This window comes from Rutidosis leptorrhynchoides, chromosome 3, assembly GCF_046630445.1.
Source record: "Rutidosis leptorrhynchoides isolate AG116_Rl617_1_P2 chromosome 3, CSIRO_AGI_Rlap_v1, whole genome shotgun sequence".
NCBI classification, from domain to species: Eukaryota; Viridiplantae; Streptophyta; class Magnoliopsida; order Asterales; family Asteraceae; genus Rutidosis; species Rutidosis leptorrhynchoides.
In genome coordinates, this window is record NC_092335.1 from 20,542,291 (window position 1) to 20,565,261 (window position 22,971).

At 33.7% G+C, this 22,971-nt stretch overlaps 1 long non-coding RNA gene and 1 pseudogene across 1 annotated transcript; both read left to right on the forward strand.

Annotated features, from left to right (window-relative positions):
- The first annotated feature begins 9,359 nt into the window (after positions 1–9,359).
- LOC139895813 (uncharacterized) lies at positions 9,360–12,441 on the forward strand. Its single transcript, XR_011776036.1, has 3 exons — positions 9,360–9,449; positions 11,113–11,312; positions 11,921–12,441. It is a non-coding gene; the product is annotated as an uncharacterized lncRNA (long non-coding RNA).
- Positions 12,442–13,956: 1,515 nt separating this feature from the next.
- On the forward strand, positions 13,957–17,711 carry LOC139895814 (receptor kinase-like protein Xa21; annotated as a pseudogene).
- The last annotated feature ends 5,260 nt before the right edge of the window (positions 17,712–22,971 follow it).

A 22,971-nucleotide genomic window follows, 5' to 3' on the forward strand; every position in this document is an offset into this window, starting at 1 on the left:
AAAATTCGTTGAAATACCCTAGGACGTACTTCTCCCTCACTCGTAGAATTGGCAACGCAAGATCTCGAGGAAGATTCAACAACTACTACTTCCAACTAAATTTCGGGACGAAATTTCTTTTGAGACGTGGATAATGTAACATCCCGCGTTTTTCCGTTAAATTTAATTTTAACACCGTCTTTTTTTTTTAAAACATAATCTTTCGTATTTAAATTAATAGTTTCCGTGAGTAACGTTCATTATATTCCCGCTATTTAATTTTGACATCACCCGTTTACTCGAGCGTTTTAAAAATATTCGTTTGGTTAATTCCCGCACCCGCTTTGAAACTTGAGGGACTAAACTTGCCAAGAGGGCAAAGAGATGACTAGGTCAACTAGTCAACCTTCACCCTCCTCCATTCAATCACCTCCACCTCTCTCTCTTTCTCTCTATCAAGAACACACACACAAACACCCAATTCAATCATTCATCATCTAAATTCAATCTTGGAAGCTCACAACAAATCCGATTACATTTTCGTGATCCTCTCTTCATCCTCTACATTTTGATACAAACTTCATCTCGTTTGGGTAACATTTCTAAAACTCTAGATTTCTCTAAATTCGTGTTTTTGATTTGAAATGGTGTTAGTTAGTGTCTATGGATCGTGTCTAACATGAATATATGTTTGGTTTGCTCGATTTGTTGTTTTTGGAGTAACTAGCATGAACTTGAAATGGGTGTGCTTAATCCTTGATTTTTGGATGAGTTAATGTTGTTAGATTGTTAAAGTGCATGTTTTAATTGTGTTACTAGTATCATTAGCCACATTTGGATGTGTAGGTTGATTAAGAAAACTTCAAAAACCCGATTAATGATTTTGTGATGTTTGACTAGGGTTTGATAGTTTTGACATGAACTTTTGGATGCTTAAATGCCATGGAATGTTAATTGTTAGTGTTTAGTAGTAATGTATGCTTCATTACCTTCAAAACGGCATATCATATGTGTGAATTGGATTCCCGGAACTCAAAATACGTTTTACGAACTTGAAACTTTGAAAATAAACCTTCCTTGATCAATTGACGAGTTTTCGGTTATTGTAAATGATGTTTCTGATTAATGATATGTGGTTAGTTGTATTCCTTGTCGAAATAGCTTTCCGATGATATAAAATACATGTTCTAATTGTTTGCGGATCATAAAATGTGATTGTTTGTGTTTTGGTTCGTGCATACTTTGAAAACTGACCAGAATTCTCTGGCCAGGTAGTGGCGCGGCGCGCCCCATCCCCGCGCGGCGCGCGGATTGGCCTGGCCAGATTCTGCTCACTTTGGCGCATTTCACGCGAAATGTTTGACTAGCTATCGACCTCCGATTCACATGAAACTTGTTCTAATATGCTTATATATGAATAAAAACCTCAGAAAAATAGTTCGGGACCGAACCCGAACGCGTTGACTTTTTCGTTGACTTTGACCAAGTTTGACTTTTAGTCAAACTTAACCAAACTTTTATACAATCATTCTAACATGCTTTTATACTTGTTTCTTGTATGAAACTTGACAACGTGATTCACATGCTATACTTAATCGAGTCGTAACGAGCCATAGGACTAATTGAACACATTTCACCCGACCTTGTGTCGTAACCGGTTAATTGATATAACTTACTTGTTTAGGTCAAGGCTAAGCAACTTTCATGCACACGTTTACTTGTTGAAGTACTTTTATACTCGTGCACTCGAGGTGAGATCATAGTCCCACCTTTGCAAATACTTTTATTCTTTTAAATCGTGGGCTGAGAAACATATACATTACATACTTATATACATTTCACATGTATATATACTTTTCATACTTTTATACTTTGAACACAAATGCGAATACAAAGATACAGACGAGTTAGAACAAAAGTCCTCAATCCAATTATCATTAGTTCCACTTGCAGGGTGTAAGTGTAAGCGAGTGATTATGTTGTGTGGCCATACGGGTTTAACGAACCCTCATTCAGACGGTTCGCTACCGTTAGTGGATGAAATATAATTTCAACGTGCATAGTGTATGTTCTAACACTATATTCAAAATTCAGAGGGAAGATTCAGTTAAGCTTTGGTAATTGGGTGCTCGCAATACAAACTACATTCTTCGGAATAAATACGATTTGGATAATCATCTATACAAACTATTGTGGTTCAAAGTATACTTTTACAAATACATTTATGATCTCACCAACGTTTTTCGTTGACAGTTTTCTATATGTTTCTCAGGTTCATACATGGCTATTTGATACATGCTTCCGCGTACATTCATACTTGCTTGGGGTCAAGCATACATGCATACACTCTGATTTCATGCTTGGAGTCAAGCATACATACATGCATACGCTAGTGATAGCACCTTTGGATTCAAACATTTGTCTACTTACTTACGCTATTTATAGCAACTGTGGTTTCAAACTAATTATGTCGCAAGTTATTTCATTTATACTTTATAACTTTGTAAACTTAAACTTATTGTCGATCCGTTTGGTAAACTAAACTTTGTACCTTTCAAGTGAACGCGACATAATTTTGGTCAAACGAGTCTCATATAGGGACTACGACCACGCTACGGGACCTAAGTAGTCGGCGCCGTCAATGACGATTTGGTCGGGTCGCTACACAAAGGATAAAAATCCTCGAAAAAGAAAATCAGCTGATAATGAAGTAAAAGAAAGTGTTCAAGAAGAACCACAAATCAGTACTCCTACTGCAGAGGAGATTGATGATGTCAATACAGAAATTGCAATCAATTATGCATATTCAAAAATATTATGGAACCGAAATGAAATGAAAAATCTTGATGAGAAATTTTCATTTAATGTTGCATATGACATCATGAATAATGATGATGATCCAGAACCAACATCTATGGTTGAATGTCAAAATAGACATGATTGGGCTCAATGGAAAGAAGCAATACGAGCTGAATTAGAATCACTCAATAAAAGAAAAGTTTTCGGATCCATCATTCTCACTCCTAAAGATGTGAAACCTGTAGGATACAGATGGATTTTTGTCCGAAAAAGAAATGAGAAAAATGAAGTTACAAGGTATAAAGCTAGACTTGTAGCTCAAGGTTTTTCTCAAAGACCGGGAATTGATTATGAAGAAACTTATTCTCCTGTTATGGATGCAATTACTTTTAGGTACTTAATCAGTCTGGCAGTTTCTAAAAATTTAGAAATGCATCTCATGGATGTTGTGACTGCTTATCTATATGGATCACTTGATAGTGATATATATATGAAGATACCTGAAGGATTTAAGGTACCAGAAGCATCAAATGCAAAACCCAAAGAAATGTATTCGATTAAATTACAAAGATCTTTATATGGGTTAAAACAATCGGGACGTATGTGGTATAACCGATTAAGTGATTACTTGATAAGCAAAGGGTATACAAATAATCTTACTTGCCCTTGTGTTTTCATTAAGAAAACAACATCCGGATATGTGATCATAGCTGTTTATGTTGATGATCTTAACATCATAGGTACAAATAAAGAGATCCATGAAGCCATTCAACTTCTAAAGAAAGAATTTGAAATGAAAGATCTCGGAAAAACCAAGTATTGCCTTGGTTTACAAATTGAGCATATGCCTAATGGTTTACTTGTACATCAAACAACATATACTGAAAAGATTTTGAAACGTTTCAATATGGACAAGGCAAAACCATTAAGTACTCCTATGGTTGTTAGATCACTCAATGTTGAAGCTGATCCATTTCGTCCATGTGAAGATCAAGAAGACATTCTTGGACCAGAAGTACCATATCTTAGTGCAATTGGAGCTCTTATGTATCTTACAAATTGTACAAGACCTGACATTTCTTTTGCAGTTAATTTGTTGGCAAGGTTCAGCTCTTCTCCTACCAAAAGACACTGGAATGGGATCAAACACATATTTCGATACCTTCGAGGAACTACTGATTTAGGATTATTTTATTCTAACGAATCAAAACAAGATTTGGTTGGTTATGCAGATGCAGGTTATTTATCTGATCCACATAAAGCTAAATCTCAAACTGGATATGTATTCCTAAATGGAGGTACTGCAATATCATGGCGTTCTCAAAAACAAACACTTGTTGCTACATCGTCAAATCATGCCGAAGTGATTGCATTACATGAAGCTACTCGAGAATGTTTTTGGTTGAGATCAATGACACAACTCATTACTGATTCTTGTGGACTAGAACGCGATAAAAGTCCAACAACTATCTTTGAAGATAATGCAGCTTGCATAGCACAGATGAAAGAAGGGTATATCAAAAGTGACCGAACAAAACACATACCACCTAGATTCTTCTCATACACTCAAAATCTCATTAAGGACAACCAGATTGAAATGAGATATGTGCAATCTAGCAAAAACTCTGCTGATCTTTTCACGAAAGCACTTCCAACTGCTATTTTCAGAACACACGTTCATAACATTGGCATGAGACATGTTCAAAAGATGTAACAGCTGAAGCGATGTCTACTTGAGGGGGAGTCAACTCCATGCTGCACTCTTTTTCCCTTAGCTAAAGTTTTTTTCCCACTGGGTTTTCTTTAGCAAGGTTTTTAACGAGGCAGTAATTTATAGTTGATCTTCAACAAAATAAAATTGCTATCCAAGGGGGAGTGTTATAATAATAATAATAATATAGATATGGATAGTCAATTTTGGTGTATACATATAGTCAATTTTGGTACACAAAGTATGTATTTTTATATTGAGATTTTAGGCTATAAATACTCATGAATGCAAGCATTAAACTTGCACCATTTCTCACACTTACAAAGTGTTTCTTTCTTTCTCTCAATTATCATCTTTGTTCTTACACTTCATTATTAGTATTCTAAATCAAGAATCAAACCACTAAAGGTAGTTATAAGCCTACTGAATTATAACATCAAGAATCAAACCACTAAAGGTAGTTATAAGCCTACTGAATTATAACATGATTATATTTTTAGTGTATTGTCTTTCATTATAGGCATATACTCTATGATGATTAAAGTTTCAAAAGGGTTTGCTAAGGAGATGTATTTGCTTTTCAATTTCTTGCAAATATGTATGGCTCTAGGAAATCATTTACTTGAAGTGTTGGTGACAAAAACTTGATAGTCTATATTATTCTTTGTTTCTTAGTGTTCGCAAGTTTATGTAATCGTTAGTCAATTACTAACAATTACATCATTTTGCATTTCTACTTATATCTTTGGAACTTTAAGTCATTAAATTTCTAAATGGGATACAACCTCGACCAATTTACTTTTTTTTGGCACATTGGTATATATAGTTTTTTACATGTAACATCTTAAATAGCTTTGAGAAGATCCATGTATTGTTTACAATATTGTCTATCTGTAGGAAAACACGTGTATTGTTTCCATGTCATGTATTGAAAGAAATATACTTTCTTCACCAAATCCATTAAAAGTATTCTATTTTTACTTCGATGTTTGATTTGTGACTTCACAATGTTAGTTCTTTGCATGAGCAATTTGTTATTCTTCAATTTTTGATGAATTGATATGAAATTTTAGTGCTTTTTTTACTTCTATTATGTCTAATGACAAATTACAAGTTACTATTATGTTATGTATTAAGGTATAAACTAAAATTAAATTCATTGTTGTTGAGTAAAATCTGAATAATGTTGTAACTGTAAGCTATAATCTTTATTCTTTCATAATTAATAGTTGACCAGCTAAAGGAACTCAAAATATCATTTTTTGAGAATAGGTGTACGAACGTAAGATAAGTTCCAAGTTCCAAACCTGAAACGTTAATGATTATATAGACTAAATACTTTGAGGTAAGACAAAAAACTGCAAGTACTAAGCAGATTTCATGGCTGCTTTTACTAAAAGCTCAATGAATACTACAATATCTTTCTTTCCATGGTTAACAATGCGTTTTTCTAAAACTTTTGTTTCTGTTAAAAAACGAAACATATATTACTAAAGTGTTTCGTCATAAAAATACTATCAACAACAATGTTGTACAAATACGAACGTTTTCGAATACTATTTTCTGAGCTAATATTAGTTTGTAGCTAGTGATTTCCGGCACCTATATATTGTTACAGTGAAACACTCACTTTTAAATACAAGATCATAACTCATCATTCGTTACCATAATTTGCATATCAAATAGAACTAGACTTGAACTACGACTCGCTGAAGATCTTAACACAAAATTGCTCACTCTGTTTTTGACTATTTTAGTTTTGAAGTACTATTAATAAATCATTGTTGCATTCTAAGGCTATTGATTCATAGCGTTTACGAAACTCAGTTATAACATTTCTTTAGTTTCAATACATATACTATACTACTAAGTGTTTTGTTTTACCATTTCTTTAGTTTCAATACATATACTTCTAAGTGTTTTGTCATTGAATTGGTATCAACAAAAAACAATATTGTACAAATAGTAACGATTACGAAAACTATTTTTTAGAGCTGTCGTGCAACACACGGGCTCTCAAAATCTATAGTTACATATAGTACGTTATTAGGCGTTACTAATGGGTGAACTGGGATTAAGATACATAGCAACAGTCAAAATGTTATCATTTAATGCATTTCGGAAACAGATTGTGCTTATTATGGTGTAGCTCAAGCAACTTTGGTGAAATGAACACAAACATACAACTTAGACATTTTGTTTTAATTATGTTATACATTGTCAAAAAAATAGCTTACAAAATATGATGACTTGATCAGAACAGTTCAATTTCATTACTGATTGCTTGCGTCATTTCAATTGTGTAATACAGGTATTCGGTGCCAATAGTAATGCATTCAAATACTATTATGTTTATTTCATTCACAGGGATACTTGTCATACTCTGTTTATCACTCCATCGTAACTTTAACTATCTCGGTTATAATGTTTCAGTGCTGAATAAACAGTAATGATTATGAAACAACTTTTTACACCCATCGTGCAACGTACGGGCTCTTAATCCTAATAGCATAGACATACCATTTAGAGAAGGTTAGAGTGTTTGGCGGAGATTTTCGGCAGGTGTTACCGGTTATAACTCAAGAAAAAAGAGAGGATATTGTAGCCGCATCACTTAACTCATCATTTCCAGTTGGTTTGATTAATGAAGTTGGTGATGAAAAGACAAGCATATCTACTTATCATCTTAACGAAATGGAACAACCTGACTTCTTACAACATGAAGTTAAAACTTATGATTGCGAAATTACCATACCGCGTGGTCGGGTATTAGTAAGTAAACATTCTTATCTTTATACTATTTAAACATAATCATGAACACATTTTTTATTATCAAAGTTTTAACACAATATATTTATATTGAATTTTTTTTTCTTACATTTAAAATTTAACTAACAGTTTATGTTACAAATGTATCTTTTTTTTTTAGAGTCTTCCAAAAGAATTGATGCTACTTCCTGGACTACGAAGTGGAAAAATTGTTTCATGTTACAATTTAGCAAGGAAGAAATACAAATGGCGGTTGAAATAGGAAAATTCAAAGTCAAAGCCAAACCTTTCTGTTACGTACGGTTTTATCATTTAAGAAAAGAAAATCGCTTAAAGTCCCGGAACAAACTGCATATTCACCTACTATTTCGACGAACGCGCTTTCTATCTATATTGATGTTTAGCACAATCATACAAAAACTTCAATGCATTTGATGGATTTAAAAACATTGTTTGTTTAATTATCTACTATGATGTTTTATTTTCAATGTTCATTTGTTATTGTCATCATTAACTTATGTTTTAATAATAAGTGTAATTAGAGCCATCCGTGCAACGCACGGGCTCTCAAAGTCTAGTTTATTAATATATTTGATTGATATTTAATTTGTACATTTTAACCTTCAAAAAAATGACACGTAGCCAAATAGGAGTTTCAAACTCCGGTTTACCTTGTCACTCTGCCATGTGGACAAAAAGGATACAAACCGGAGTTTTAAAATGCGGGTTATCTGAAACCGGAGTTTTAAACTCCGGTTTTAGTAATTTTGTAAAATATTTTTCCAGATTTCTATTTTTGTAAGACTTAAATCTATCTATAGTTACTATTAAAATGCTATAATGATGATGTCATTATTAGGCTAATTCCTTTGTTAATAAAAAATCAAAAAGAAAAAAGAAAAAATCTAAGCATGGTGGATGATGTCATTAATCTAAATAATTTTGAATTAAAATCAAACCTTACAAATTAATTATTATTATTATTATTATATCTTATTAATAGTTATTTTAATTATTAAAATTAAATAATTTTGAATTATTTAATAATATTAACTATAGATTATTTTTAAATGAGTACGAGAACGTATAAAAGCTAGGCAGAAGGAAACCAATTCTAAATTTATATTTTAATTTACACTTTTAAAATAAAATGACAACCAATATTATCTCTTATGATTGAATGTGGATTGTTTAATATGCATTTTAGGTTTTTGATGAAATGTTCAACTGACGAGTTTCTTAGTCGGACTCTGTGGTTCCAAGGGTCATTAAACTAAATAACTTTAACATTTACGTTAACTTAATACCTAAAACATATTATTAAACTGTTACGTTTAAACAAACCCGTAATTCCACGGGTCATTTCACTAGTTATTATTTCACTAGTTATTACTATTCCAATAATAAAATCCCAAAATGTAGCGGAGATGTCTACAGTTTTGGAATATTGTTATTGGAGGTAATGACTGGAAAAAATCCGACACACGATATGTTTAATGATGGCCTTAGCCTTCATAAATTTGTTTCCATGGCTTTGGTGGACCATGTACTAATCGATGTGATCGATAGCGATGCAATTACTCTACAACGTACGGAAGCGGATGCAATGAAACTGGAGGAATGTTTGTTTTCGACTCTCAAGATTGGATTGTTTTGCTCTGCGGATTCTCCAACACAACGAATGAAGATTGAAAATGTTGTCATTGAATTGCAACATATTAAGGACGCCCTTCGAAATATTCAAGGTACCATGTCATCTCTTTTTAATCATCTGTTTATTATTTTCTGCATCACTTGTTTGATAACATGAATCATTGGATTATTATCAGCTTATCAGTAATACGGTTCCAGGAGCAGCATACTATTTATGCTCTTCAAATGATGCTTGTATGGTGGAGTTGAGAATACTGAATCAGGGAGTGGTGTGGCATATCATGTCAAGTAATAAAGCAACTGTTATTTTGTGAAACATTTGTGTATTGTAAAGATTTGTGTAAGTCCTTCATTTGCCAAACAAAGACCAAGGTCCGTATGGGCCTAATTGTAATTAAAATATAATTGGACTAATCAAAGCTGTCGGCCCATATTTAGAAATTAATGGCCCAAAATGTCTCGTTTCTGATTAGTCCCCTCCCCCTCTCTTTCTCGTCTCTATTCTCAGAATTTTCTACCCAAACTCCGTAAACAGCAGGTACAATATTTCAATATTTAATTGTTTGATTAAGCTTATGAATTACTTTTAATTATTATTTTAAAAGCCCAATATTGCTGAAATTGAGCTAAGGGACACTCACAATTGAAGTTTTTGGGTAGCAATTGTTGTACTTTATACGCCATTCAAAGATTGAATTTTGACTTTTAATTGTTATATGTGCTACTCTAATGTTAATAATAATGGTGCAATCAGTTCGATATTACGTAACGTTTGATTGATTTGAAGATATTGTGTAACACACTTGGTTTGTAGAAACTGTATTTGTTTTTCAAAATTGGAATTTCTTGTGTTAGGTTTATTTAGAAGGAAAGGGTGATGACTGATGAGACCTCAAGTGTCAGTGATTGTAGTTTTCAAGAAAATTTGACAACTCGTGATTGGATGACAGATATGCCAGGGTCTATTAAAAAGTCTACTAGGGAAACTTAGTCTCCGTTTGGCTCACGGAATCCCATTGGATTCCGTGAACCAAGCGGGTCATTAGTTACCTAGGAGTTTAGTTGCTATGTTGTTATAGGAAAGGTGAGGTATGGTATAGAGAAAGTAGTTAACTACTCTAGAGAAAACGGTTAGGTGCTTGATTAACCGTACTGTTAAAGTTTAACAAAGGTTGGTAGTTTTAATCTATATAAACAATGCTTATATGAGTGGTGACTTGGGTGAACATATATATACATGTCTTTCCCACTTGGTTATTATTTTCATCAATTCCATTGGTTACAATATCATATACATAGACAAAGTAAAGCAACAGATAGACCACTAGAATACATAAAAAATGAGTATATGCACTAAACTCTGAGAATGAGCCTCGAGTTTGTAATTTGACTATACTTTATGGATTGAAACAAGCTCCTAGACAATACGGAGTAGAATGTCAAGTTAACTGCTCAAAGTGAAAACCTTTTTGTGCTTAGAGTCAGATATCACGTTGTTTGTTAAGTATTTTGGTGTTCTGTTTGTTAAGTATTCTGGTGATGTATTTGTTGTTTTACTTGTTTATGTAGATTATATTGTAATCAATGGAAATGATGTAAATGAAATGGAAAAGTTTAAAACATTTCTATAAACTAAGTTCTTGATTAAGGACTTGGGTACTTCAAAGTATTTCTTGAGTATTGAGGTAGTTAAAACCAGTGACGGGTGTGTTTGTCACAAAGAAATTTTTATATGGAGTTGTTAAGTGACTTTGGTATGTTTGGGAGTAAACCATTGAATACTCCTTTGGAAGCAAACATTGTTGTTTATGGTATTGTATCTGTCAAGGATCCTGTATTGGATTTTATTTCTGAATGTCAAAATCAATTGGAAAACTTATAAACTTGACTTTAACAAGGCCCAAAATTTCTTATTGTTTTCAATGCTTGAGTCAGTTTATGCATACATCTCTTAATTTTTAATTGAAAATTTGCTTTGGGACTGTTGAGGCATAGTATTTAATGGGGTCCATATTTTGAGTAGGAGCCATGTTTTTACAGTTTATATTGTTCTTTCTGGTCCCTTGAGTGCAGGATATGGTGTATATGCAGATTGGATATTGTTAAATAAAAGACTTCCTGATTAGAAACAACTACTCTTAATTATACAACACTGTTTTTTCATGTGCTAGTCACTAATTACCATTATTTTTCTTAAACAGGAGGCCACCACCAGTACTTCAATTTCATGCAATACCTTGATCTAATAATTGATTTTCAGTTCAATCATATACAACATCTTTTGTGTTCCCTTATCAACATGTGACATTTGGATGCATCTGCTGCTTTCTATCTCGATGGGTTTATTCCTCATCAACAATCAAATCTCTCCAACTTGCTTCATCAAGATCTGTAATTGCAGGTATTTTATTGTTATTCTTATGAGTTTATAACTATACATGGCAAATGGTTCAAGTTGGGTCGGTTTAGATAATGGGTCAAAATGGGTTTGGGTTGAAATGGGTCATAGGTCAAACGGGTCAAATTTTAAAGGGTTCAAATGGGTCAGGTTGGTTCGGGTTGGGTGACAGGTCAAAACGGTTCATGGGTCAAATGGGTCATATACTTTTACATTTAAGTTTTTACATTTATTATATTATTTTAGTTATTAGTATCTATATCTATATTTATTATTATATATAAGAATATATTAAAATACATAATAATTGATATAACGATGACTGCTTTCATAAATGTTTGACGGATGAAACTTGTTATGCTCGATCCATTCACAAGACCCATTAGACCTATTTCTTTATATCTATTTATTGAGTTTTAGGAATTGATACCCATTAGACATGTTCTTTTATATTTTGTATAGGATTCAATAGGTTGAAGGAAAACCTATTTCACCTTTTTTTAAGTTTTGGTTTACTTTGTTAAGCCTAATATTTCTCAAGATCCAATTGAATCGAAAGTTTGACCCTTTGACTCAAATTTGAGAGTATGATCTCAATTGTCAATTGCCAGGTATAGTTTATATATGTGGATGCATATGGATACATGGATTACACCTCTCAAGAAATAGTTTAGGAGGTATTATTCCACAACAACAATACACCTCTCAAAAATCCTCTATTCTTTCAACTTTAACCTAGGGTAAGGATAGGAGGTTTTTTTTTTTTTTTTTTAAATTAGTCAAACTCTAGCTAAACTCAATTTATCAGAAGTTCAGAACACCTCCTCCTGAGCTTGGATGTTTATTAGAACACCTCCTCAGCTTGTCATCCAAATAATTTTATTGTATAATTAATGGGTGATGATCCTTACACTAGTCATACATCATCAATAATAGGGATGGAATGGATCGGATATGAATCGGATGAGCCTATATCCATATCCGTTTAAATATATTTCATCTATCCATATCCATATTCGTTGGATGAAGCGGGTAAACATATGTCCGTTTGGATGTTAAGTTTTTCCAAAAATATTCCTGTTATAAAATAAAATTATTAAATATTTTTAACAAAAGATATATGTAATATATGCAAGATATACGAATTAAATACTATTCGAATAGTTGTATGTATATTAATGACATTTTAATAGTTTATAGTGTACATATATAAGGATATGTAAATGTAAATGCATATATTGAAATAAATATGTATATATTTATATGTATATATGTATTTCGGGTGGTAAATGGATATATCCATGGATGAAAAATTATTATCCATACTCGATCCACTAATTTTTCACATCAACCATATCCATATCCATTTATCATCTATTTAGAACATTCATATCTATTTATATGGATCGGATTGGATCGGATGGTTATCCGATGGATCAAACATCTTGTCATCCCTTGAAACCATTGTATTGTACGATACTTTAATGCACATTTAGTGATTAGTGATGTATTGATGTATGTCTAGAACTTAGAACTGATGGTTGGATAAGATATGACTACTTCTTTACTTATTATAGTCTATTAATATATTACTCCATATTAAATATCAATGTACATAGCATTTATTTTTATTGGTTTTAAAATGGTAGGTACGTATCAAGTCATCAATTAATAAAATGGACCATTTAACTCTTGATGCGGTAATCATTTAAAGCATGTCGCTCTACCACTTAAAACTAACAGCGTAATTCCAGTTTTCGTGAAAATTTGTTTAATTAATTAAATCTAATTCCAGTTTTTTGTTTTTTTTGTCAAAAATAACTAACACCGTAATTGATCAAATAAAAACGTACATGTAAAAGATCTTTCTTGAAACATATATAACAACACTTCTACTTCAAATCCCTAACTAAATTGAAAATCCACAAAAACCCAAATGGACAATTGGTAGTGTACATTTAAGTGACTACTATTAATAAAGTTGATCACTTATAAAGTTTTTCCATATTTGACTTGTAAGTCTCTTATCTACCTACTAGATCATTGATTATGTCATTCTAAATCGTCCCACCAAAGTGGAAACTAAAGAATTTCTAAAATTATTTTATATAATTTAATAATTAATAATAAATAATAAAATGGGACAATATGGACAAGACACCAAAAGTTAAACAAGACTTTTGCTAAAGATAACTAGAAAAGATACCTATATATGTATTAAAAATTATAGGTGAGGACTGTCCTATAATAGAGTTCGGCTCGTATAAGCTCGGTATCAGCCGATCCTAAACAAGCTCGAGTTCGAGCCTAAGTTATGGATCGTTTTATAAACGAGCTCGAGCTCGAGGTTCGAATGTCGAGCCCGTTTAAACTCACAAGCATAAACGAGCTCTAATATTTATAAAAGAGAAAATTGTGCGGTTGGTCCTTGTGGTTTACATGAAATGGGGTGTTTGGTCTCTGAACTTCATTTTCGGGATTGTTGGTCCCTGTGATTTTCAAAACACGTGTGGTTGGTCCCTGACAGGGACCAACTACACAAGTTTTGAACTTTCATTTTCGGGGTTGTTGGTCCCTGACAGGGACCAACCACACGTGTTTTGAAAATCACAGGGACCAACAACCCTGAAAATGAAGTTTAGGGACCAAACACCCCATTTCATGTAAACCACAGGGATCAACCGCACAATTTTCTCTTTATAAAATATAATTTTTGTATTTTTATATATTAAATAATATATAGTATTTAATATTGATATTAGTTAGAAACGTTTACAAGAAATTGTGATTTTTGATTTAAAGACCAATGTGAAAAGCCATTTAACACCTACTTCGTTTCCCAAGGTTGTAGATAGACTTTATAGTTTTCCATTTGAAATTGGTCACCATCCCACCACCAATCTACCTAATGAAAGCTACTTCACAATTTTAATAATAAAGTTATGCCTACTTATTATATTTTGCCCATAAAAAAACCAACAACGAAGGTGAGCAGTGTAATCTTATGCATACATAGTTTCAAAAATGAAGTCAAGGGAACCAATTTGCTCATCATTTTCCCCTCTCACTTCTTTCCTATTTTCTTTTCTTCTTATATATTTTATGACTACTAATACTACTAATGCCACCATTTCATCATCTTCTTATGATTATGGAAATGAGACAGATCACCTTGCCTTGTTATCATTCAAGTCACTCATCACCCACGATCCTTATGGAGCTCTGAGCTCATGGAACACTTCCTTCCATTTCTGTGACTGGAGTGGCGTTACATGTGGGAAGCAACACAAAAGAGTAACTGTTTTACAACTCACTTCACAAGGCCTAAAAGGATCATTGTCCCCTCATGTAGGAAACCTCAGCTTCCTTCGTGAGCTTAGCCTTGGAAATAACAGCCTTCAGAAAACCATACCCCATGAACTCGGTCGTCTGTATCGGTTACGTGTTTTGAATCTTTCAAGAAACAAATTTAGTGGAGTCATTCCAACAAACTTGTCAGGTTGTTCAAATCTTGAAACACTTGGGCTTGGTGTCAATGAGCTATTTGGAAGCATACCCAAGGAAACATTACATCTTTGGAAACTATGTTAAGTTTGTATGAAAATCGCCTAACAGGTGGAGTCCCGTCTTTCTTGGGAAACATTACATCTTTGGAATTGCTCTCCCTACCAAAAAATCCGTTTGGTGGGACCATTCCAGACACGTTTGGCCATTTGAAAAGTTTAAAAGAATTATACTTAGGTGTATGTAACTTAACTGGTACCATCCCTCTTTCCATTTATAACCTTTCACTCCTAACTGAATTATCTTTACCTTCAAATCATCTCACCGGTAGTCTTCCTCTCACCATAGGTTCAATGTTACCTGCTCTGAATGGACTTCAGTTATGGGGTAACCAACTGACTGGGATTCTTCCTCCCTCCATCTCTAATTGTTCTAAATTAACAACATTTGATATAACTAACAATAGTTTTAGTGGTAAGTTGACAATCGACTTTTCAAAACTAACAGATATTGTTAGTCTAGGCTTAGGTAATAATCTTTTTGGAGGTGCAGAAAATGATGAAATGAAGTTTATTGATTCTTTGAACAACTGCAGCAAATTAAATTATTTGTTTATCTACAATTGAAATTTTGAAGGAGCGCTACCGAGGTCAGTTGGTAATATTTCAGATCAATTGTCTTTTCTAAATTTAGGAGCAAATAGATTATATGGAAACCTACCCTCAAGTATAGGTAATCTAGTTGGATTGAGTCGGTTAGTTTTATCTTCTAATAGATTGACAGGAAAAATACCGTCTTCCATTGGAAAGCTTCAAAAGTTAAAACTTGCTCTGTTTTATGAAAACCAATTCTCGGGGCCAATTCCTGATGCCTTTGGGAACTTGTCAGGGATCAATAGACTTGCTTTACATTCCAACAAACTCGAACGAGTTATTCCATTAAGCTTAGGAAATTGTTATAGCCTTGAGTTGTTATACCTTAGCAACAACAGACTAAGTGGCAACATACCGAAACAACTTCTTCAACTGCCATCGCTAACCATAGCGTTAGAACTTTCTCAAAACAACCTATTCGGCTCCCTTCCATCAGAGGTCGGAGACCTCAAGATGTTGATGTTTTTGAATTTATCTCATAATAATCTATCGGGTAACATTCGTAGTAGTCTTAGTGGTTGCACTAGCCTTTCATACCTAGACATCAACCACAACTTATTTCAAGGTATGTTACCACAATCATTAAGTTCTATGAGGGGATTGGTGGAACTTGATCTTTCTCATAATAATCTTTCGGGCCAAATTCCCCGATTCATAGAAGAGTTTCCATTATACGCATTAAACCTTTCATTTAACGATTTTGAGGGTGAAGTACCAGTGAAAGGAGTGTTTGCCTATGCAAGTGGCATCTCTGTAGTGGGGAATAGGAAGCTTTGTGGTGGATCGTGAGAACTTGGGTTACCCAGATGCAAAAAGAAGGAGAAGAATAAAAGTAAAAGGTGGTTTATGGTGTTTGTAATAATCTTATTCATTGCTTCAACGCTTCTCGTTATATCATGTGTTGTGTATGTTTTGTTTAAAAAGAAAAGAAAGGGCCAACATTCTCAATCATCACAAGTGGACGATTTTCGAAAGTTTCCTACGATCAACCTCTTAAGGCTACAGATGGCTTCTCTGAAGCCAATTTGATTGGCAAGGGTGGGACTAGCTCTGTTTATAAAGGAGTTTTTGAACATGATGATAGATTTGTTGCGGTGAAAGTCTTGCATTGTCAATTTCGAGGAGCTCACAAAAACTTCATAAGAGAATGTGAAGCATGGCGTAGTACTCGACACAGGAATCTATTGAAGATAATTACTTCGTGTTCTAGTGTTGACTTTCAAGGCAATGATTTTAAAGCTTTGGTTTATGAGTTCATGCCCAATGGAAGCTTACACGATTGGTTGCATTCAAGTGCACATGAACCGGGACTAAACCTTATTCAAAGAATAAATATTCTCATCGACGTTGCTTCTGCACTTGATTATCTTCACAATTGTTGCGTAACAACCATTGTGCACTGTGACTTGAAGCCTAGCAACATTCTCTTGGATGATGATATGGTGGCCCATGTTGGAGACTTTGGTTTAGCTCAATTTCTTGGAACAATGTCAGACCTAAATAGCTCATCCGGGTTGATAGGAACAATTGGTTATGCACCTCCAGGTAAAGTTCTTGCACTCTTATGCTCATAGTTAATCTGCATTACTACATTTTCCTAAAGTAATGATGCTTATAAGTTGCAGAGTATGGTCTTGGGAATGTAATGACAAGTAGTGGAGATGTGTATAGTTTTGGAATACTTCTATTGGAAGTGATGACTAGGAAAAATCCTACACACAATATGTTTAATGAAGGCCATAGCCTTTATAAATTAGTTTCCATGGCCTTGGTGGACCATGCAATAACCGATGTGGTCGATAAGGATGCAATTATTATGCAAAGTACGAAAGCAGATGCAAAGAAAGTGGAGGAATGTTTAGCTTCAACTCTTAAGATCAGATTGTCTTGCTCAACGGATTCACCAACACAACGGATGAAGATTGAAAATGTTGTCAGTGAATTGCACCATATAAAGGATGCCCTTCAAAACATTCAAGGTACCATGACATCTCTTTTTAATCATCATGTTTATGATAATCTGCATCACTTGTTTGATTATCTAACATTGGCTTATTAGCAGTTTACAAGTAAGACGGTTCAATTTGCTCCCACTCCTTGGATGCACGTACTATTTATGTTCTTCAAATGAAGCTTGTATGGTGGAAGTGTTTTATGAGTAATAATTGCAAATTGTAGCTTATTATTTATTGGTTCCTTGAAGGCTGATGTAATTGAAAATATATAAATTAGATATTCAATATTATTATTAAATGAGTTTTTCTGACCACAATTTTATACTCCGTATTTGATAGCCACCACTTTAAATTAAATTAAATATATATTTTTATTTTTATTTTTAAAAGGCAAGCAACTTTTATTAATAATTAAAAATGCAAGTACATAAGGCGATTAGGATTGCATTGAGAGAATGCTAGAAAACAACAAACGAGAACCAAAGAAAATACAAGTCAAATGAATCTAGTCTAAACGGAACGAACGAACTAAACAAAAAGGCCTTAGCTGTGATCATCGTATGTGCTTGGATTGAGGCGCCACGTGTTCCAATCGAGATTAAGACCTTTCGACCTCGAAGTGATCCATAAGTAGCTTTTCGATTGTATTTCGTTGAGAGCCATTGGGATGGTCCAATTTTTACCCTCGAAGACTTTCAAGTTTCAGTTTTTCCAAAGTATGTAACCGCAAATCCATTCGATCGATTGCCAAATTTTTGGGGGTCATTGTTCGAGTTAGTCATTTTTCCAAGGAACATGTCGGCTAGACTATCATAGAACACATTGCTTCCATTCCACCAACGAAAGACTCGGGACCATAACTCATTTGCGAATGTACACTTGAGGATGATGTGTTCTACCGTTTCGATATTGTTGTCGCATAGAGGGCATCTAACCGTGTTGAGGTCTATAGATCGTTTATCAAGCTCGGCTCTTACCGGTAATCTCTCAAAACGAGTTCTCCAAACGAAAAGACCAACCTTTTGAGGTACAAAATTGTTCCTTAATGTCTCAGCTTTTATACTACTAACTTGAGCAATTTATCATTTATGATCTTCGTGAGTTTTCGAGAGGTAAGGATGCCGGTGCTATGCAAAGACCATGTCCACTTGTCTCGATCACTGATTGAAAAACGATACGCAGATAGCATCTGTTGAAGTTGTTGCAAGTCAGAATCCGTACGGCCTGATGGAGTTCTTGTCCAATGCCACGTGAAAGAGACATTTGAACTATTACTATACAATGCAATTCTCATGTTTACAGCAGCGTTCTGATTCGAATTTAACCTGTATAAACGATCAAACCTTTCACAAAGCGGGGTGTTATCAAGCCAAGGGTCTTTCCAAAAGAGAGTATCAACACCATTGTTAACGGTTTTGACAAAAGAATTTGCGAAGTTAATGTTTATTTTGTTAAGAACGGATGCAACCTTTTGAATGTTGTTCCAGGTGGTGCCTTTTCGAAAACTACATGACCCGTTATTTAAAGAAAGACCCCCATCCCGACCGTATATGCTTCTAATAATTTGGGTTCAAAATGAGTCTTTTTCAATCCTAAATCGCCACCGCCATTTTCCTACCAATGATAGGTTTTTCGCTTTAAGATAGCCAATGTTAAACCCGCCCTTTTCGTATGGTAAAACTATGGTGTCCCAACTAACCCGCGACATATTTTTGTGATCCCCGAACCCGTCCCAAAAAAAGTTACGACGCGTACGTTCAAGCGATTTGACGACACCCGCTGGAGCACGATAAAAGGAGAATGCATATAGCGGTAGGCTAGAGAGGACCGATTTAATCAAGGTCAACCGACCACCAAACGACATCAGTTTCGATTTCCAACTACAAGGTTTGTTTTGCACTTTCTCGACAAATGGGTCCCAATCTTTAATTTTGTTCATTTTTTTCCCGATAGGAAACCCGAGATAAGTTAGGGGGAGAGGACCCGATTGACATCCCACAAAATCAGCCATGATCTTCACTGAAGGGTTTGAGATGCCAATACCGAATAAACAGCTTTTCGAAAAATTAATTTTCAGCCCAGATATTTTCTCGAAACATTGAAGGCTTTTCATCAGGTTTATAATGTTCCGTCTGTTCCATTCCCCAAATATGATGGTATCGTCAGCATACTGAAGGTGAAATACGATGACCTTATCCGAACCGATTTGAACTCCCTTAAACAGTTCGACATTCATGGAATTTTTTATCAAGTCTATTGAGGCCTTCGCTAGCGAGAATGGAAAGATATGGTAACAGGGGGTCGCTTTGACGTACCCCTCTATGAAGCGAGAATTCTTTGGTTGGCGAGCCGTTTACTAAAACCGAAACCGTGGCCTACTTTAGACAGGCTTTCATCCACGTACACCATTTTGTACCAAACCCCATTAACTTTAGGACCGTTAGCAAATAATTCAAATCGATACTATCAAATGCCTTTGCAAAATCTGCTTTAAAAATTAAACTCTTACTTTTTTGTGCCTTTAAGTCGTCAATTACCTCATTTGCTAATAGTATGCTGTTCATAATATACCGGCCTTTGATATAAGCAGAATGCTCATGACCCACTAGTTTCCATACGATCTTCTTTAGACGATTAGCTAGGACCTTTGCCACGATCTTGTAGAAGCTTTCTATTAGGCTTATGGGCCTATAATCACTTAATCCCATTGGGCACTTGACTTTCGGGATTAGAGTGGGGAAAGAAGCATTGCAACCCTTCGAGAAAGAGTTGGAATTATGAAACCAGTCAATAGCTGATAGTAAGTCATCTTTAATGAGCCACCAAAACTTTTTGAAAAAGTTCAAGTTAAAACCGTCCGGGCCTAGGGCCTTGGAGGGCCCACATTCCTTAATCGCGTTCCAAATTTCCGTTTCTGAGAAAGACTGTTCAAGAAGCGAAGCATCAACCTCATTTAAACGATTGAAACTTAGATCATGTGACGACCCAGAAATTTCTGACCAAATTTAAACTTTAATCTTTATATTATTCAGACACGATAAGCAAAGTTTGTTAAGTTAAATCTCAAGAATTTTAAACTGTGTTCATACATTCATTATAACCTCGACCAAATTCCGACGATTCACCAACCGTTATATATAAATAGATATGTATATGTATATATATATTATAACTTGAGAATATTAATAAAGTATTAAACATATAATACTTTACACGAACGTATTTGTTTCAATATGATTTTCGACGAAAAAAAATATATTAAATGATTGAATTATCAGAAACATTGAATTATGATTACAAGTCTCTGTTGAGAGGTCCACTATGATTTGAGAAAATCTATTCCTCTTAACGATATTCAGAATAATTTGTAAAGCTATTTATAAATAAAAACAAAAAGTGTCATTTACGAAAGTTAGACAAAAGTTAGTGGAGAATTGGTTTCCATAATATTCTATTAATCTATTTTCAAACGTACAAAGACGTTTTCAGTTTAAAAAGAACTTTATTATTAAAACGTATATAACTTTTATAAATATCTAGAATCACTTTTGACAACTCATCACTTAACCAGTATAATAAATATAACGATATTTATATTTTATTTCATTAAATATATATAACGATTTAAATTAATATTATATATATTTATACGCGTATTATACATACATAGTTTTTTTTTACTTTTACTATACTTTAACTTTACCTTTACTTTACTTTTACTTTACTTTAACTTTAATAATTCATACTTTAATAATTCACTTTAATAATTCATACTTTAATAATTCACTTTAATAATTCATACTTTAATAATTCACTTTAATAATTCATACTTTAATAATTCACTTTAATAATTCATACTTTAATAATTCACTTTTATAATTCAAAAATCTATTATAAATAGAATTCAATAGGTTTCATTATTTCATAGAAACTTGAAAATATATTTCTCTAAACTCTCTCAATTGATATATATATATATATATATATATATATATATATATATATATATATATATATATATATATATATATTTGCTCTGTATTATTTCAAGATATTATTAGTATACATAAAATATTACGACGGAGTGCTGTCCGAGTGATTTCAAAATAGTTTTTTTGAATGAGTCGAAGCTAAGGAAATTATTGGTTATAGCTATGGAGGTGATGGGTATGGTTCATGGGTATGCTCGTGAGGTCAATCTAGTGTTTATCATCTCCGTTGCGTCTACGTACTTTCCTGCAATATTGAATCTCAATATTGATACGTTCGTGAATCCGAGGCCAACCTTGCACTTATTAAATGACGTTATATGTATTTTTACTATGAAATACAGTATTGTGAGTTTCATTACTCCCCTTTTATATATATTTTTGGGCTGAGAATACATGCGCTGTTTTATAAATGTTTTACGAAATAGGCACAAGTACTAAAACTAATTCTATGTGGGCTTAAACTAGAAATATACCCTTAGCTTGGTAACATTAAATTACTTGTCTATGTACAGTAGGCGCGAATCCTAAAGATAGATCTATTGGGCCTGACAAACCCCATCCTGACTATGGGATGCTTTAGTACTTCGAGGTTATTTTAAACACACCTGATCTGGTGTACTTCAGAGGGTAAAACATGAACGTTAAGGCTTGTTACCGGGTGCCTACAACTTATAGAATACTTTTATACACTTGCGAGTGTACATATATTTATAAACGGAAATCTTGTGGTCTATTAATATATTGAAATGATTGTTATGATAAACCTATGAACTCACCAACCTTTTGGTTGACACTTTAAAGCATGTTTATTCTCAGGTATTAAAGAAATCTTCCGCTGTGCATTAGCTCATTTTAAGGATATTACTTGGAGTCATTCATGGCATATTTTGAAAGACGTTGCATTCGAGTCATTGAGTTCATCAAGATTATTATTAAGCCAATTATAGTTGGATGTATTATGAAATGGTGTGCATGCCGTCAACTTTCGTTGTAAAGAAAGTTTGTCTTTTAAAAACGAATGCAATGTTTGTAAAATGTATCATATAGAGGTCAAATACCTCGCGATGTAATCAACTATTGTGAATCGTTTATAATGTATATGAACGGGTCCTTTCAGATCATTTAACGAATTTAGATCAGGTTGGCACGAGGGATCACGTTCGAACACTTTTTGGTAGAAATTAAGCACCTCATTTTTAATTATCGAAGGTTTTTCCTGTCATACTCCATCAATATGTAGACCATGTATTTTAGTTGAGTTCCAATTACGTTTTATTGAGGCATGGAAAAGTTTCGTGTTATCATCACCCGAGGTTGCCCAGTTGGTTCTGGATTTTTGTCGCATCATTTCATTTTTTCCCCATCTTTTTGGAACCACGCTTTCCTTGCCTCAATCCAGGTGTTGAGATCATCATCATTTAAATAATCTGCATCTGCTTTTTCTTCCCAGAAGTTAGCAGTTGAGCGCGCCAATTCTAATTCTTCATCGATGGTACCGTATTTCTTTTTGCTCCATTCTCGTAGCGCGTTTTTTACATTTTTAATTTATCCCGGAAGA